This window comes from Globicephala melas, chromosome 19 (assembly GCF_963455315.2).
Source record: "Globicephala melas chromosome 19, mGloMel1.2, whole genome shotgun sequence".
Taxonomy (NCBI): domain Eukaryota; kingdom Metazoa; phylum Chordata; class Mammalia; order Artiodactyla; family Delphinidae; genus Globicephala; species Globicephala melas.
The window spans coordinates 36,140,741-36,152,972 of NC_083332.1; the positions used below are offsets into that span (position 1 = coordinate 36,140,741).

Consider the following 12,232-nt stretch of genomic DNA (forward strand, 5'->3'; position numbering starts at 1 on the left):
GTGATTTTCCCCCAGCGAAGGAAACTGTTCCAAAAGTGATCACTCAACCCCAGAGATAGAAAACCACGAACAATTTTCAAATGGCACTTCTTCAGTTGCAAAACAATTCAAGTTCATGAACACTAGTTATTTAGATAAACCAAAATTGTATAGATTCTGGTGCCAGTGTCAAATTCAAGGACACCGTGGTGTGACCTCTTTCAGGGGTGCAGCAGCCTCTTTCCTCACCTGAGAACTGGAAAACCAGGGAAGCATAAGGCTTGTTGGCCTCAGTACAAGGGGTCGAAGTGGCTCTAAAAAGCTGAATCAGTAAAAGGCAAAACTTTTGGAAATACTCTTGCCTCCAGAAGTCAGGGAGCAAAGCCAGTTTAATACATTTAATCTACATACAGAAATACCGATAACATTTATTTTTGCTACAGGCCAAACTCTCTCCTCAAGGTGTTAGCACATATTATCTCATTTTATCTTTACAACAACGATATGAGGTATGATTTCTTAGCCACATTTTAAAGGTGAGGCCCAGAGAGGCTACACAACTTGCCCAAGGTCACAGAGCCAGTATAAGTAGTGGAGCTGGGATGCAAACCCAGATCTGTTTGACTTCAACGTGTGTCCTCTAAATTACAAATATTTGCTTGAAAAACGCATTTCAGAAAAGGAATGACCTACTGATCTGCACAGATGCTGCCTGTGCTCAGAGTGACAAGGGGGACCTAAAAAGGATATTCACTGGGCATGTTCGAAAAACAGAACATGATGCAAGCTGCGAGGCTGTGCAGTCTGAGGCAAGGGACCTGGTGAACATTCTTTTTCGGTACTGGGTGTCAGCAGTGCTGGGTAAAAACTGGTCACTTCTTACCCCCCCCCACTTATAATGAGGGTTCTAGTTATTCCTATGGACGTCAAAGCAAACGTATTTTGTAAAGAACTTATGGGTTAGATCGATCTTGAAAATGTAATAATTCATAAATCAATAAAATTCCATATTTTTAGCTTCTCTTTGACAAAATGAGTTTGTAAAACATTATTCGTTTTGGGAAACACAAATTGTTCCAGAGGCTTAGTGGATTCCAGGAGAGTTGCAACAAAAATGGGAACTTTTTTTTTCCTCAACTGGGTAAGTTTTGAGCTCACATTTATTTTCACATAAACATTATATCCATCCGTTGTCCAAGAAAGGCCGGCCAGCGAACTCGTGTTCATTCCCCAAGTCGCGCCGCCAACCAATTGCCACACCCGCGCTTACGGGCGATGATCATTCCGGCCCACGGGGGGCGATCTTGCTCACAACATTATACATTCACGTTTCTCAAAAGGGCAGCCAGACGTGGCACGGAAGAAAATTAACGAGTAAAATTAACGAGTAAAAAGGTTTCTATGCTGAGGATTCTTTGGCAGCGAAGCTGCTCTTTGCAAGCGTCAAAAGAAAAGTGCTCAAAAGCAAACCGGGAAACCTGGTGTCTAATCGCTCGTCTTAGAAGGATGCTTTAAAAAGAAAAATAAAAGGGAGGGAGGGAGGGAGGGAGGAAGGAAGGAAGGAAGGAAGGAAGGAAGCAAGCTGCCTACTTTTGTCAACTTATTGAAAGTGTTAAAACTGTAATTAAATTTTGGTGTTTTCTTTTTCTTCATTGGTGTCAGGTGGCTTTTTCATTTGCCTCATTTTCCAAGGCTGCTTAGCACCTGGACTTTGTTTTAAACGAACTCAAAGCAGAGGCTGACCAGGCTGGCTGGCGCTGCAGGAAAGTGTCTGCAGCCCTGGGTGGCAGCGGATAGAGTGCTATTTCTGCAGCAAAAGAAACTTAGGGGGCTTCCCTGCTGGTGCAGTGGTTAAGAATCCGCCTGCCAATGCAGGAGACACGGGTTCGAGCCCTGGTCCGGGAAGATCCCATGTGCGGCAGAACAGCTAAGTCTGTGCACCACAACTACTGAGCCTGCACTCTAGAGCTCATGAACCATAGCTACTGAGCCCGTGTGCCACAACTACTGAAGCCTGCGTGCCTAGAGCCCGTGCTCCACAACAAGAGAAGCCACCGCAATGAGAAGACTGCACACCACAACGAAGAGTAGCTCCCGCTCACCGCAACCAGAGAAAAGCCCGTGTGCAGCAACAAAGACCCAACGCAGCCAAAAATAAAATAAATTTAAAAAAAAGAAACTTGGGGTTCCATTTGCTCCTCAGTTTTCCTTGCAGCATCTTAGGGACACGCCATGAACCAGGAAGCTGAGAAGAGACCTCTTCATGGGAGCGCCTGTTTTTGAGTTGGAGATAAAAGGTAAGACTCCATTTGATGAAATTCCCTGTTGCTGTCAAAACAAACCAACCAACAAAACACCCTCAAAACCCACCATTTCCCAAAGGCCCAGGGGTGTCAAGTGGCATGGGGAGACAGCTGGGGATTACATTCTGACTCTCTTGACTCAATAAATAAATGAGGTTGGCAAAGACAAAACCCCCTACAGAAATGATGTTTAAACTCTGTTATGGTCAGTTTGAACAGATTCTCAAAAATCAGTGTTTATATGCTTGAATTGTAAATGAAAGTTCAAGAAACTCAAGCTTCAGAAAGCTATAATCAAAATTTTTTTTTAAAGATGACTAATACATAATCCCTTTGGATTTGTACAAGTTAGAAGTATTCTAAACTCTTTTGTTTGGGAAGATGGAAATGGGCATCCCTGCATAGAGCACAGAGGAGATTTTCCAGGAGCACACCTGAAAATGGGATTGTATAACATCCATGAGGTTAGGGGCAAGAGGAAACTCGTGGATGGAGGGTCTGCTTGTCTCATTCAGACCTCTCTCCTGGGAGAGAGTCTGTTCTCACCTGGCTGGCAGGGTGGGGCAACTCCCCACTGCTGGGGGCCTCCTCCTCTCCTGCCCTGTCTTCCTCAGTCATTGATTGAGCTCCATGTTGTTGCCTCAAGGAAATCCACAGTCAAACTCTTCGTTCTATCCCTGATGATAGACAAATAGACAAATGGTAAAGGACCATGATGGGTAATGCTGGAGTTGGAAAGGACAGAACTCAGATTGCCAGCTCCCTCAATTTACAGAAGCGGGAGTTGGCGACTTACCTGAGTCACCTTGGGTAGCACAGCTGGTCTAGAGGCAGCAGATCTGATGTTCGGTTAGGAGTTTTTTCCATTGCATCCCAAATGACTCACACCAACTCCGTGGGACTGTGCACATCGGAAATTGCCTTGGAATGTCTCATGACCAAGTCCCTAGAGAGTTCTCTTTTGGCCACGGATAGAACTTAGTTCCTATGATGTGAAAACCAAAGGAATGGTGAGTTTTCAGAAGATTCTGGTTTTTTTTTTTTTTTAATTAAAAGAGCTTTTAAAAAAATAAATTCTGGACTTCCATGGTGGCGCAGTGGTTAACAATCTGCCTGCCAATGCAGGGGACACGGGTTGGATCGCTGGTCTGGAAAGATCCCACATGCCGCGGAGCAACTAAGCCTGTGCGCCACAGCTACTGAGCCCACATGCCGCAACTACTGAAGCCCACGCACCTAGAGCCCGTACTCCACAAGGAAAAGTAGCCCCCACTCACCACAACTAGAGAAAGCCCACACGCAGCAACGAAGACCCAACACAGCCATAACTAAATAAATAAATGAAATAAAAATAAATTCTGCAATCCCCTCTTTTATTCAAAGTTGGTGTTTAATAAGTATTTTTTGCTTGATTGAATAGAGATGGTTCCAAAGTGAAGATGTCAATTCATAAATTCACAGCAATGTCAAGATTTTCAAACTTCTCATTTTTAGGCCTTTTTTCCCCCTTAGACCAGGCTTCCTGAAATATTTTTCTTCTCTCTTAAATTTAATTTTATAAGCAATTGCCAAGCATCTTTTAAAATTACCATTTTACATTCCTACCAGCAATCCAGTTTCTTTGCATTTTCTCCAGCATCGGGTGTTGTCATTATTTTTTTCCTGCAAATAGAAAGAATTTTATTCCTTCCTTTCCATGCTGTATGTCTTGTATTTCCTTTTATTTATTTATTTGCCTGTTGCAGTGGGGTTTTTTTTTTTTCCACTTAAGAATGTAACTTTCTGAATTTGTGTGGAAACACAAAAGACCTCGAATAGCCAAAGGAATACTGAGAAAGAAAAACGGAGCTGGAGGAATCAGGCTCCCTGACTTCAGACTATATTACCAAGCTACAGTAATCAAGACAGTATGGTACTGGCACAAAAACAGAAATATAAATCAATGGAACAGGATAGAAAGCCCAGAGATAAACCCACGTACATATGGTCACCTTATCTTTGATAAAGGAGGCAAGAATATACAATGGAGAAAAGACAGTGTCTTCAATAAGTGGTGCTGGGAAAACTGGACAGCTACATGTAAAAGAATGAAATTAGAACACTCCCTAACACCATACACAAAAATAAACTCAAAATGGATTAAAGACCTAAATGTAAGCCCAGACACTATAAAACCCTTAGAGGAAAACATAGGCAAAACACTCTATGCCATAAATCACAGCAAGATCTTTTCTGACCCACCTCCTAGAGAAATGGAAATAAAAACAAAAATAAACAAATGGGACCTAATGAAATTTAAAAGCTTTTGCACAGCAAAGGAAACCATAAACAAGACAAAAAGACAACCCTCAGAATGGGAGAAAATATTTGCAAATGAAGCAACTGACAAAGGATTAATCTCTAAAATTTACAAGCAGTTCATGCAGCTCAATATCAAAAAATCAAACAACCGAATCCAAAAATGGCCAGAAGACCTAAACAGACATTTCTCCAAAGAAGATATACAGACTGCCAACAAACCCATGAAAGGATGCTTAACATCACTAATCATTAGAGAAATGCAAATCAAAACTACAGTGAGGTATCACCTCACACCAGTCAGAATGGCCATCATCAAAAAATCTACAAACAATAAATGCTGGAGACGGTGTGGAGAAAAGGGAACCCTCTCGCACTGTTGGTGGGAATGTAAATTGATACAACCACTATGGAAAACAGTATGGAGGTTCCTTAAAAAGCTAAAATTAGAACTACCATATGACTCAGCAATCCCACTACTGGGGGGGTGTATACCCTGAGAAAACCATAATTCAGAAAGAGTCATGTACCACAATGTTCATTGCAGCTCTATTTACAATAGCCAGAACATGGAAGCAACCTAAGTGTCCATCAGCAGATGAATGGATAAAGAAGATGTGGTACATATATGCAATGGAATATCACTCAGCCATAAAAAGGAACGAAATTGAGTTATTTGTAGAGAGATAGATGGACCTAGAGTCTGTCATACAGAGTGAAGTAAGTCAGAAAGAGAAAAACAACTACTGTATGCTAACACATATATATGGAATCTAAAAAAAAAAAAGGTTCTGAAGAATGTAGGGGCAGGACAGGAATAAAGACGCAGATGTAGAGAATGGACTTGAGGACACGGGGAGGGGAAAGGGTAAGCTGGGACGAAGTGAGAGAGTGGCATGGACATATATACACTACCAAATGTAAAACTGATAGCTAGTGGGAAGCAGCCGCATAGCACAGGGAGATCAACTCGGTGCTTTGTGACCACCTAGAGAGGTGGGATGGGGAGGGTGGGAGGGAGATACAAGAGGGAGGGGCTATGGGGATATATGTATATGTATAGCTGATTCACTTTGTTATACAGCAGAAGCTAACACACCATTGTAGAGCAATTATACTCCAATAAAGATGTTGGAAAAAAAAGAATGTAAGCTTCTGATCATAAGATTTTCAAATGAAGATCTTTTCCTCTTTTTCATGTTTCTTTTTAAGGGTGAAAAAATTGGTGTCAAAATCACGAGATTCTGCAATCTGTTTAGCATCAGTGACAGATGTTTGATAAACATAATCACTGGTTTTCCTCAAACAATTTAATTCCTTTGATGCTGTCAAGAGCATTATGCACACTGAATTTGATGCAGGCATCATTTGGCTTGTATCATTAATTTTACTTAATCTATCACCTAAAATTAATACTGAGTAAATCAGAGTTTAAAGTTGATGTTTTCAGATGTGTACCTTTGACTTGCATTCTTTATCAATTATCTTTATCAATAAAATCAATAGTTTTTTAAAAAAAGAATATAACTCGGATATCAGATCAGATCAGTAATATGAATCAGCCTCTTTTCTTTTTTTAAAAAAATATATTTATCTATTTATTTTTGGCTGTGTTGGGTCTCCGTTGCTGCACGCAGGCTTTCTCTAGTTGCAGCAAGCAGGGGCTAGTCTTCTTTGCTGTGCGCGGACTTCTCATTGCGGTGGCTTCTCTTGTTGCAGAGCACAGGCTCTGCGTGCATGGGCTTCAGTAGTTGCAGCATGCGGGCTCAGTAGTTGTGGCTCATGGGCTTTAGATCGCACGCTCAGTAGTTGTGGTGCACTGCCTTAGTTGCTCTGCAGCATGTGGGATCTTCCCAGATTAGGGCTGGAACTGGTGTTCCCTGCATTGGCAGGAAGATTCTCAACCACTGTGCCTCCAGGGAAGTCCAGCCTCCTTCGTTTTAATGGGTTTGTAGTGTTCCATAGTAAAATGGCCTTGTTTTACCAGCATCCTATTGATAGGCCTTTAGTTGATTCTAATCTTTTGCTCTGAGGAACAATGCTTCAGTGAATGTCCTTGTATGTATCTTTTCACACATGTGTAGGATATTATAGAAAAATTCTAGAAATAGAATTACTACATAAAAAATATGTTCACTTTATATTTTGATAGTAGCTGAATTGCCCTCCAAAGAGGTCAAACCAATATATAGTCCTGTCTAACACAGTGTCTTCTCAATTTTTTAAAATCTTTGCCTATCTGATAAGTGAAAAAAAGGGTATCTTTTTGTTACAGTTGCTGGTTTTAAGATGAGGAGTTTAAACTTTGCTTAAAATGAAATCAAATTTATAAAACTAAAAAGTGACTCTCTAAAAATTAGAAAAGTATTGCATTATCTTTTCATATATCAAAGTTAGATAATATCACTATTTTTTATTCAATCTGGGTCTCCAGGCTGTATTTTGAAAACAATACAGGGGGACTTCTCTGGTGGTGCAGTGGTTAAGAATCTGCCTGCCAGTGCAGGGGACATGGGTTCAAGCCCTGGTCCGGGAAGATCCCACATGACGCGGAGCAACTAAGCCCATGCACCGCAACTACTGAGCCGGCACTCCAGAGCCCGTGAGCCACAACTACGGAGCCCACGTGCCACAACTACTGAAGCCCACACACCTAGAGCCTGTGCTCCGCAACAAGAGAAGCCACCACAGTGAGAAACCCACGCACCGCGACGAAGACTAGCCCCTGCTCGCAGGAACTAGAGAAAGCCCGCGTGCAGTGACGAAGACCCAACGCGGCCAAAAATAAATAAATTTATTATAAATAAATAAGTAAGAACAATATAGGGCTCATGACACATTTCGTTCACGTATATTGAGGGAGATTTAGTTGAGGCACTTTAGCAAACTCACCAAATACTGGTTTATGTCAGTGAATGAAACTATTGCCTTCAAAGAGCTTGTGGTCTAGCAGAGGAGTCCAAAGAATTTCAGTGTAATACAGTATTAGTATAACTGTCTAGAGTGGATGCTACTGTATAGGACAGATGGAAAAAAGGAATTTAGCTGAATCTGGAGGTTAGAGAAGGCTTTGTGGAGGACAGAACTTCTGATCTGAGAAGTAAAGGAGGAGTAGAGACTAGCCAGGCGAAGACAGGTGGAAAAGGCAGTGCAAAGCAGAGGGAACAGCATGGCAAAGACATTGAGGCATGAGCGAACTTGAAGAGTGAGGAGCATACCAGAAACCCAGCATTTCTAGAGAGAAAGGCAGAGGACACAGGAAATTGCTCAAAGTTAGCACACCCTTGTAATCAGCACCCAGATCAAGAAAGAGAACGTTACCAACATCCTGGACCCTTGTGTCCCCTTCCAGTCACTACACCTCCAAGGGTAACTATCCTGACTTCTACTGCTGTAGATTTGTGTTATCTTTATTAAAATGTTCGAATCAATCTTTATGAAAGCAATGGAATCATATAGTGTGTACTCTTTGGTGTCTGTCTTCTTTTACTTAGCACGTTTGTGTGATTTGTCCACAGTATCATGTGTGGTTGTGGTTTCCTCATTCTTGTGGGTGTATAGCATTCCAGTTTATGAGTGTATATTTATCTACTCATTCTCCTGTTGATGTATATTTGGGTAGTTTTCAGTTTGAGACCTCTATCAATAGTGTTTGTACATATCTCTTGATGAACATGAATATGGATTTCTTTTGGGAGAGGCGTTGCTGAATCATAGGGTAGATATACGTGGGCTTTAGTAGATACTGCCAACAGTGTTCCAAAATGGTTGTACCATTTATGCTTCCACCAGTGGTCTATGAAGGAATTCCACTTGCTTCACAGTCTTGCCAACACTTTCTGTCCTTTTCATTTTAGCCGTTCTGGTGGGTGGTATCGCATTTTGGTTTTAATTTGCATTTCCTTGATGACTAATGAAGTTGGGAACGTTTTCATAATTTTCCCTGATCTTTTTTTCCCCTCAACTCTTTATTACAAAAATGTTCACATTCAGAAAAGTTAAAAGAATTGTATAATGGACACTCATATACCTAGTACCCAGATTCAAACAATTGTAACCTTTTGCTATATTTACTTTGTGTGCACATGTGTGTGTGAGATCGTTTTGCTGATCCATGGTAAAGTAAGTTGTGATCACAATGACACTTGCTCTATAATTACTTCAGGAAGCATCTCCTAGAAATAGACATTTTTCTGTACAACCATAATACTATGTTCATATCTAACAAAATTTACAATAATTTCCTGAAAATTATCCACTAGTCTGTGTTCAAGTCTCTCTACTTGTCCCCAAAGTATTTGTCATCTAGTTTTTTGAACCAGGAGCCAATCAAGGCTGACTTACTGTATTTGGTTGCCATAGCCCTTTAAACTGACACACCATCTTCCCCCACCCCCATGACACTGACTTTCTGAAGAGCCAAATTATGCCCTGGTTGTCTATATAAAGAACATTTTAACTTCAGTGGCTTAAAACAACTATCTTATATCTCACAATTTTGTGGACCACAAATTCAAGTGATTCTTTGTTTCACATGACATTGAAAAAAGTCAGTGGTGATATTCAGTTGGCAGATGGACTGGCTGAAGCATCCAGGATGCCTTTGCTCTCATGTCTGACACCTTGGTTGTGATGGCTGAAAGGCTGGCTCAGCTAGGAATGCCCACCAGGGCATATCCATGTAGCTTCTCTAGCATGGTGGCCTCAGAGTAGTCAGTTTTCTTATATAATGGCTCATGGCCCTGAGAATGAATGTTTTGGTGAACAGGACTTGCATTCCTTTTATGACCTAGCCTCAGAAGTCACACTGCATCCCTTCCATCATACACTATTGTTTGAAGTAGTCACAAAGCCCACCCAGTTTCAGAGAATTTGAAGCTATGTTTTAAAAACTGCCGTGGTCTGCATTCTGGCCACAAATTACAGATCTTCCTCAATTGATGATGAGGGTACATCCTGATAAACCATCATAAAGTGAAAATATCACAAGTTTAAGATGCATTAAATACACCGAACCTACCCAACATCATAGCTTACCCTTGCCTGCCTTAAACATGCTCAGGACACTTACGTTAGCCTACAGTTGGACACAATGATCTAACACAAAGCCTATTTTATAACAAAGTGTTGAATGTCTCATGTAATTTATTGAATACTGTGCTGAAAGTGAAAAACAGAGTGGTTGTCTGGGTACAGGGTGTTTGTACGTGTACTGATGGTTTACCCTCATGACCACCTGGCTGATCAGGAGCCGCGGCCTTGCTGCCACTGGCCAGCATCACGAGAGAGTATTGTACCGCATACCACCAGCCCAGGAGAAGGTCAAAATTCGAAATTTGAAGTGTGGTTTCTGTTGAATGCTTATCACTTTTGCACCATTGTAAAGCTGAAAAGTTGTAAGTAGAACCATCACAAGTTGAAGACCGTCTGCATTCGCCTTTCTCTCACATGCAAAATACACACACCATTTTCAAGAGTCCTCCAAAGTCTCATGACATCAGGATCAGGCTGATGTCTTTTTTTTTTTTTTTTTGTGGTACGCGGGCCTCTCGCTGTTGTGGCCTCTCCCATTGCGGAGCACAGGCTCCGGACACGCAGGCTCGGCGGCCATGGCTCACGGGCCCAGCCGCTCCGCGGCACGTGGGATCTTCCCGGACCGGGGCACGAACCCGTGTCCCCTGCATCGGCAGGCGGACTCTCAACCACTGCGCCACCAGGGAAGCCCTGATGTCTTTTTTTTTATCTTGAGTTCCCTGTGATGCTGCTATCAGACCACTCCCTTAGAAGTCTTAGAAGCATTACTGTCTAGCTGAGAGGAGCAGTGAGGCAGGCCCTTGATTCTTAGAGAGATTTTTGTATACCCGAGAGGGTTGTGACGCATCATGTTAAGCCATTCTGAGGTCAGAAACTTCTGTCTTACAGTCAACACACCAGATTCCCTGAGACAGTATTTTACTAGGTGCCCTCTTAGGAGGCTCCACGTTCTGATTTCTTCTACTTGTTTCTTCTTGGTGTCGTTTAACGTTTTCTTAAACCCCCCTCACTCACTCCCACATTTCTTATAGAGTTGAGTCAAGAGGCTTGATTGGAATCAGGTTAACTATTTTGGCAAGAATTCTTCATAGGGGATTCAGCATACATTATACTGCCTGACATCTATAGACACATAATATCAAGTTTTCCCGTCATTGATATGTTAGGTTGGATCACTTCTTTTGGGTGGTGACCATCAGATCCTTGCATTGTAAAAGTACACTTTCTTCTTTGTGATTAGCATGTAATCTGTGGGGCGATACTATCAAAAATACGGAATGCTTTACAAGTTCACATCATCCTTGAGCCAGGGGCCATGCTAATTTTTCTGACATTCTTCCAGTTTTACTCTGTGCTATGGAAGCAAGCCCTGACCTGGCTCTCATGTGTACAGATAACCCGTCTCTTGCCCCAGCACCTCCTCCTGCTCTAGGTGTCTGTTGGCTGAGCTTAGAATATCCCTGAACTGTTCTAGTTTCCTAGGTAGTAGTTTTGTTTTTGGGTTTTTTTCTATCCATGTTTAAGCTGTGTTTTTCTTTGCTCCAGTTTTTCTGTCAATCTGATCCCACCTGCTTTCTATCTTACAGGAATTCGTGAATAATCTGCTCTTCTGGTGGCACTCTTTATTGCTTTCCTGTGTTTTTATGGGTTTCACGTATAGACAGAAATACCTACAGAGAGACAGAAGGTGTCGTTTCAGGACATGTGAGGCAGGAAGTAGGAAGGGCGGTGTGTGTGGTTGTGTTCAATCAGATATCTCTAGCTAATCTTTGCTCTTGGGAAACCGTATTGTTGGGTAACAATGAGTAACTATCAGAGGCTGAAGATAGAAACCAGATTATTACAGACTGGATTGTGCCCCCCCGCCCCGCTAATTCATATATTGAAACCCTAACCTCCAACGTGACTATATTTGGAATTAGCGCCTTTAAAAAGGTAATTAAGGTAAAATGAGTTCATAAGGGCGAGACCCTACTCCAATATGACTGGTGTCCTTATAAGAAAGAAATACCAGAGATGTGCGTGCACAGAGGAGAGGCCATGTGACAACACAGCAAGAAGGCGCCATCTGCAACCAAGGAGAGAGGCCTCAGGAGAAACCACCCCTGCCGACACCTTGATCTTGGACTTTCAGCCTCCAGAACTGTGAGAACTTTTCTGTTGTTTAAGTCACCCAGTCTGTGGTATTTTGTTATGGTGGCCTTAGCAAACTGATACACAGATCATGGAAGACATGTATGACTTACCGAGGAGTTTAGAATTTATTCTGTAACCCATGGGGAGCCACTTGGGTTGTAAGCAGGGTAGTAATAAGATCAGACCTTTGGGGCAGAAAGATCACTATGGGAATAGTGCAAGGGAAACTTTGGAAGATGGAGAGAGCAGAGGCAGAGAAAAACCGGTCAGGAGGCATTTTGAGAGTACAGGTGAGAAGTGATGAGGGCTTGAACAAAGGCAATTTTATGGACAAAAGAATGAAAAAAAGGTAGCATTAGCAGAACCTATTGAAAGGTTGGATATGGGGAGGTGAGAGAGGAAGTAATATTGAATTCTTCCCAGGGTCCTGAATTGGATAGTGATTGCAGTAGACATTTATTTGTTTTCTACCCAGCTTCTGC

At 42.0% G+C, this 12,232-nt stretch overlaps 1 non-coding gene across 1 annotated transcript; it reads right to left on the bottom strand.

Annotated features, from left to right (window-relative positions):
• Positions 1-10,880: 10,880 nt before the first annotated feature.
• On the bottom strand, positions 10,881-10,982 carry LOC115847877 (U6 spliceosomal RNA). Its single transcript, XR_004037509.1, has one exon. It is a non-coding gene; the product is annotated as a U6 spliceosomal RNA (small nuclear RNA).
• Positions 10,983-12,232: the final 1,250 nt, after the last annotated feature.